Source organism: Rattus rattus, chromosome 6 (genome assembly GCF_011064425.1).
Source record: "Rattus rattus isolate New Zealand chromosome 6, Rrattus_CSIRO_v1, whole genome shotgun sequence".
Taxonomy (NCBI): Eukaryota; Metazoa; Chordata; class Mammalia; order Rodentia; family Muridae; genus Rattus; species Rattus rattus.
The window spans coordinates 6,047,965-6,053,964 of NC_046159.1; the positions used below are offsets into that span (position 1 = coordinate 6,047,965).

Genomic DNA, 6,000 nt, shown 5'->3' on the forward strand with positions numbered 1-6,000 from the left:
AAGGAGCATAATGCATTATAAACCATTCAAAACACAGAAACCCACAATGTACATGGAGACACATGGGTAACAAAGGTGACAAGTTACACAAACACAAACAGCAAACTAACGAACGGATGAGGGAGACTCTGCTCTGCCTGTCAGTGCGTGTAAGAGCAGTGACGCTAGAACACACCCATCTGCTTCCAGAACCAAAAACGTCATGCAGAGCAAGAAATCAGAAACATCAGTCAGGCTGGGGGTGTAGCTCGGCGGCGTTGAAGCACTCGGCTGGCAAGGTCAAGGCCACAGGTTCAATCCTCAGCACTGCTGAGTGAATATAAGCAGTGAATAGCAGAAGGCAAACCTAGGACATGTAAGTTATCCAAGAGGCAAGGTATCCTCATGACTTCAAACCATTTCCTCACCAATTTAATTTTCAAGAAAATAAAAAGAGTGGAGACACTGTGGAGTTGTAAGACAGAACATTATGTCTACTGGGATCTCTCCTCACAAAGACACCATGCAGACCTGACTGTAGCTGAGGATGTATAACCTGATCACATGTGTGAGAATGAAGATGTACATGTTATTAAACGTAAATACATATTCTAAATTATAGCATATCAATGTACATTAAGACCTTATTATATCTGTATTATACCTTATTTTTATCATGACTCCTAATTATGTTGCTACTTATAATTTATAATATAAAATTATAAACTTATAGGTCTAGTATATGTGTGTATGTATGTGTGTATGTGTGCATCATATATTCATATTAAATTTCATACATTTAAATTATATTTTATTTATTTAAATACAATATACATTATTTTTATTCCCAAAGCATAAATTTTAATGTACTATGCTGCTAAGAAATATTTGTGTTATACACCATAGAGTGTATATTCATATAACATTTATAAGTTGCATTCAAGCATATTCAAAACTTTATGTTATATACTTTTTAATATAAACTCCAAATCATATTGAAATTTATACATCATTTGACAGAAAGACAGTCTTCAGGACTGGAAGAGACGAAACCAGAACCATGAATAATGCTCTCTGTGTTGGGAAATACACAACTGAATTATTGATGTTTAAAGGGGCATGAATTATGTAACTCTCTCTAACTGCTGCAGAAAACAAACAATATTTTTATATAGAGGAGGAAGAGAGAAACAACAAAACAAAATCGGCAGAAGTTAAAACCAGCAAAGCCTTGATAAAGAACAGAGCCAGGGTGAGCCTTAGGCTGGACGCTAGCTTTCCATGTGCAGTATAGGAGGCTGCAATGGGCATACAGGGTCATGCAGGGAGGCGAGGGATAGTTTGCAAGCTCTAATGCTACTTTGCTCCATAAGATGTGCGTGTATTTCCCTTTGTTTTTGCTTGTTTGTATTTTAATCTAAGATACAGAACTGTAAAGGTGAAACAGGAGCATAGCTTTAAAAATATCTGTGTTCTAGTTTGCTTTCTATCGCTGTGACCTAAAGTGCCACAACCAAAAGAAACCTGAGTAGGAAAAGGGTTTATTTCACCTCACAGCAGCACTCAAGGCTGCAACCTACAAGCAGAAACTGGAATAGAAGCCATGGAAAATTCAGCTCTCCAAGACCTGTTCAGCCTACTTTCTTATAACACCCAAGACCAAGAGTGGCACCTCACCCAGTGTGCTGGGCCCTTTCACATCAATTGATTACTTATGGCTTGCCTTAGAGCCAGATGACTCTGGCTTGTGTGTTCCCCCTTCACAGATGACTCTAACCAACACAACTTCCAAGGAAGAGCTGGGCCAGGAGCTGTTTACGTGGGACATGAGTAAGGCTGATCATTCACACACAAAAACATTGTCACCCACATTAGAGATGACCCAAGGGTCCATAGGTTCAGGGAATGTGAACCACCAAAAAACCATGTTATAAGCACACTGTACAGAGGCAGTGACGTCAGTGTGGAAGAGAGCTTCTGACTTCTGAAATTCAGCTGACTCACTAGTTAGCTCATGCGTTAACACCTGACTGCAGCTGCCAATGAGGTGACAGGAAGGCACTGCATCAAGCAGGTTTTGGAGAAGGAGGAACTCTTAACTCCAGGATAGCATTTTTAGTGTGGCTAATAGAAACCGTCTTTTCACTTGAAAAGTTACCTTCATGGTATTTTTATTTAACTTTATTGGCCAGCTTACCATATCTATCAGCTATATAAAATCTATGTATACATATGGACTCATAGCAGGTTATGTATTGGGGAAGTTTCAAATCATCCATCCTATGCCATGAGATGCCTGGACACAAACCAAGAACCATAAGAGCAGCACGGAGCTGAAAGCTGTGATCTGACATGGCTACTTGGACCACATGCAATGTTCACTAATTGGCTAATCTATAAGGAGCCTTGTTAAAGAAGCTAACTCCGGGGACGCAGGCAGTGACAGTGTGCTCTAAGGTAAAAGGCCCTATCTGAGTGATGACTGTGCACAAGTCACACGTGAGGCGCAGATGGGCTTAGTGGCCACTGCTGTCTTGGAACATTTAAGTCAGCACGAGTTCAAGAAGGTACAACCCACCTAGCCTGTCATGATTTCTGGGGTAAACCTAGAAGGATGCCCATCCCAGAACGAATGATGTGACCAATAGCAAAGCTTACAAGTTGATTCTGGGTTTAGCAAGGTGGAGTACAGCAGTTACAAGTTAGGCAGGCATAACCATTGTCTGTAAAGCATCTTGAAACCCTGCTTCTTAGTCTTAACCAATCTGGAAAGATCAAGACTGTGACAGCTGAATGCACAAACGCATAAAGAATATACCAGCTGGGCATGCTGACTCACGCCTATCATCCCAGCACTGGAAGGCTGAGACAGGAAGGTCATGAGTTCAAGACCAGCCTGGGCTATAGAGTAAGAGCTCATCTCAACAATAACATCATAATGTTGAGTCCCATTAGCAGAAGTTAATAGAGGGTGTGACAGTGTTAGTGCTGATCTTAACAGGTTCCTCTCTAGGCCAAACCACAAAGGACACAGTAAATGCTCCTGTTGAGCTGAGCTCTTTGAGCAAAGCGTTTAACATCTAAAACAAAGTGACCATCCCTACCAACTGCTTGGCTACAGTGGCCATTTCCTGTTGCTCTGTTAGTCAATGTCACCATGTTTGTTCACTGTGGTCTTGTTCCAGGGAGCGAGAACTAGAAGGTACTATGCCAACTGGAAAGCAATTGCCTGCCTCAGGGGCTTTAACACCTGCTGGGGTCAGAAGAGGGTATTAAATAGGATACATGGAGCAGTTGTTGCCAGGAAATAGAAAGGATTCATTCTGGCTACCGGATCTAGGAAGCATCACAGAAGGGCTGGCTCTAAATCTGAGAGTTAAAGATGGGCAGAGAAGATTTCAGGAGCTTGAGACTGGGGAACGGGAAGCAGGCAGAACCGGGAGAGGCGGTAACATGCATTCCTCTTGGAGGGTAGAAGACCCTGCAGTGGTTCTGGAAGGGGGGTACAGTAGGGACAGGGCTGACATGTGCTGTCAGCAGTGAGACTGCTGAAGGACACCAAGCAGCAGAGGTAGAAGATAAGGTGGGTGATGCTGTAGCAATGGCAGCTGAACTCGCCAGTGCTCTGACACAAGGAAGCAACTGAGCCGCTCATGGTGACTAGAAATGTATGCACCTTCCTCAGCCAGAAGCGCTGGCCTTCATCACCAGGGGGTGTTGTGTTAAAACTCGGTTAAAATACTGGAAAGTGCTAGTGAATATGACTGAATAGAATTTAAAACAGGCGAGTCTCTGTCTCTGTGTCTGTCTGTCTGTCTTTCTCTCTCTCTCTCCCACCTCTCTCTAGATTTTAGAATATCTTCATGTGCAAACAATGAGATTATCTTGGGGACAGGACCCAGGACTGAACACAAAATCCATCTGTATTTCCATATACTTTATATACAAAGTCTGAGGGTGACCTTATACAACACTTTTAGTTATGGCCATGTTTCAACTGTGTGACCTGTCACACCAGGGCAGGTGAGGAGTTACCCGGTTGTGACACCGCATCAATATTCAAAGTGTCAGGCTTTGGAGAAGGTGGAATTTGAGATTTTCAGGTTATGGGCGTCGAGCTGCAATGGATATGTGGGCCTGTCAGCCGGGATAACAAAACCACACACAGAAAATGACCATTAGAACTTCATTTGCCTTCGGGTTATATTGTGTTATTTTAGGAATGCTATTGACAGGGTTTGTTATGAGTAGACTCTGTGTCGAGTTACGAATATTTACTTTATCTGCCAGAATGAGCTCCATTAGCCTCAGACGTGGCCGGGAACGTGAATGAAACATGTGGGAACAGCCAGGAGCCAGACTGGCTGATTAGATCAGAGCCAATTTTCTCCTGAGCCCTCCTGTTCTGATTCTAGACATGTTGGCTTTAATCTCCCCACTCTGCGTGCCTGCTTCCTCTGCTCTTGCTTTCCGTCCTGCAAACCAGAGATAGCTCTGATGACCAGATGTAAACGCTCATAGGAGAATCACAATGATTTTCCCCATTCTGCTGGTTTTTTTTTTTCTTCATGATTCAGAATTCAGAAAAGCACAAAATTTCAAAGAAATACAACATTGGGAAACCTGCCCAAGAATCTCCAGGGCTTAAACGAGGTAGTCTGGTCCTCCTCACTGCCTGCCCTACCGAACACGATCCTGCTGTCACCATATGCATGCTTTCAAATGCTTGCTGGAAAATATGACTAAGACGCCCTGTGAGCTTAAATGTGAATAACTCTTCTCTCCTCTATGTCTTCCTTTCACATCTATTCGTGTGTTTACTTGGGCTTTCTGTGAATATAAACTATGGGGGGCCCCTATGACCTCCAGGCACCTACAAGGCTGGACTCATTATCTATTTGCTAACTGCCTCACTCAACAAAGTAAACCACATTGACGCGCTGACCCACGAACCACGTCAACGCGTCTAAACCAAATTCCACCCAAATTTAAATTTTCCATCTTCCTGAAATAACATGACATATGGTCCATGTGTACGTAGTCTTGTTTAATGAAGACGAGAGATTTCCCAAGGCCTCCGTGCCTTACTGTGCATGTTTAATAATTTATCACTAATTGTCTGTGAAGTGCATCGTTTCTCCTGTCTCTCTGTCCTCCTCCCCAGAAGCCCGGACTTCAATCTATAATTAAACAGCAGACTTCATTCTGCTCCACAGTGTCGATGGTTATGTGGGGTCAGCTTTCCTCGTCTCTTCTCCACAGCGCTCCATCTTGCAAATTCAAGTACCTTCCCAGGACCCTTCTCCCAGCTCTTCAATACCTGTGCCTCTTTAATTGTGTTACAAAGGATTTTCATATTAGCACAAAACCCCTGGAAACCCCCTTTTAAAGGTCATTTTACTAATAGGATTTGCTTTTCTTTCCTTCTTTCTTTCTTTTTTTTAAGAATCTAACCTAACCTCTATCAGCTCCTGACCACACTGCTCAAGGCTGTTGATGATTTAAAACTCTAACTGCACATTCAGTTGATCTTCCCTGTAATAACTGTCCCCAAGTACAGTGCAGCCCTTCAACTCTAATTTGCAAATGTGTCAAAAATATAACACTATCCTAGCATTCTATATGACCAACACTGCCAGGAACAGAAATCTTTGGTTATTTTCCTTCATATTATGCACACAAAGAGCATTATAAAGTTAGGCATTTCTCATTTACTTAAGTTTATACATAAAACTTATCAGAATGCTTTTAAGTACTAAAAGAATCTACCCTTTCATACACCATAAATCCTGGCATTTTAAAATTTAGCTGTATTATGCCCAAGAGATCCTAAGCAGCACAGTTGCCCTATCTTCTGTCTAAATACAAGGGGGCTTTTAAAATTATTTTTCTAAGTTTATTGAGACAGCATTTCATGTGTGTCAGACTGGCCTGGAACTCTGCACTACGTAGCCTAGGATGACCTTGAACTCCTGATCTCCGTGCCTCTACTTCACAAGATCACTAACCATCACACCTGCT

At 42.3% G+C, this 6,000-nt stretch overlaps 1 protein-coding gene across 1 annotated transcript in view; it reads right to left on the reverse strand.

Annotated features, from left to right (window-relative positions):
* The window catches only part of LOC116903693 (protein O-mannosyl-transferase TMTC1-like), a 33,572-nt gene that overhangs the window by 4,749 nt on the left and 22,823 nt on the right, over positions 1-6,000 (reverse strand). The window lies entirely within an intron of this gene.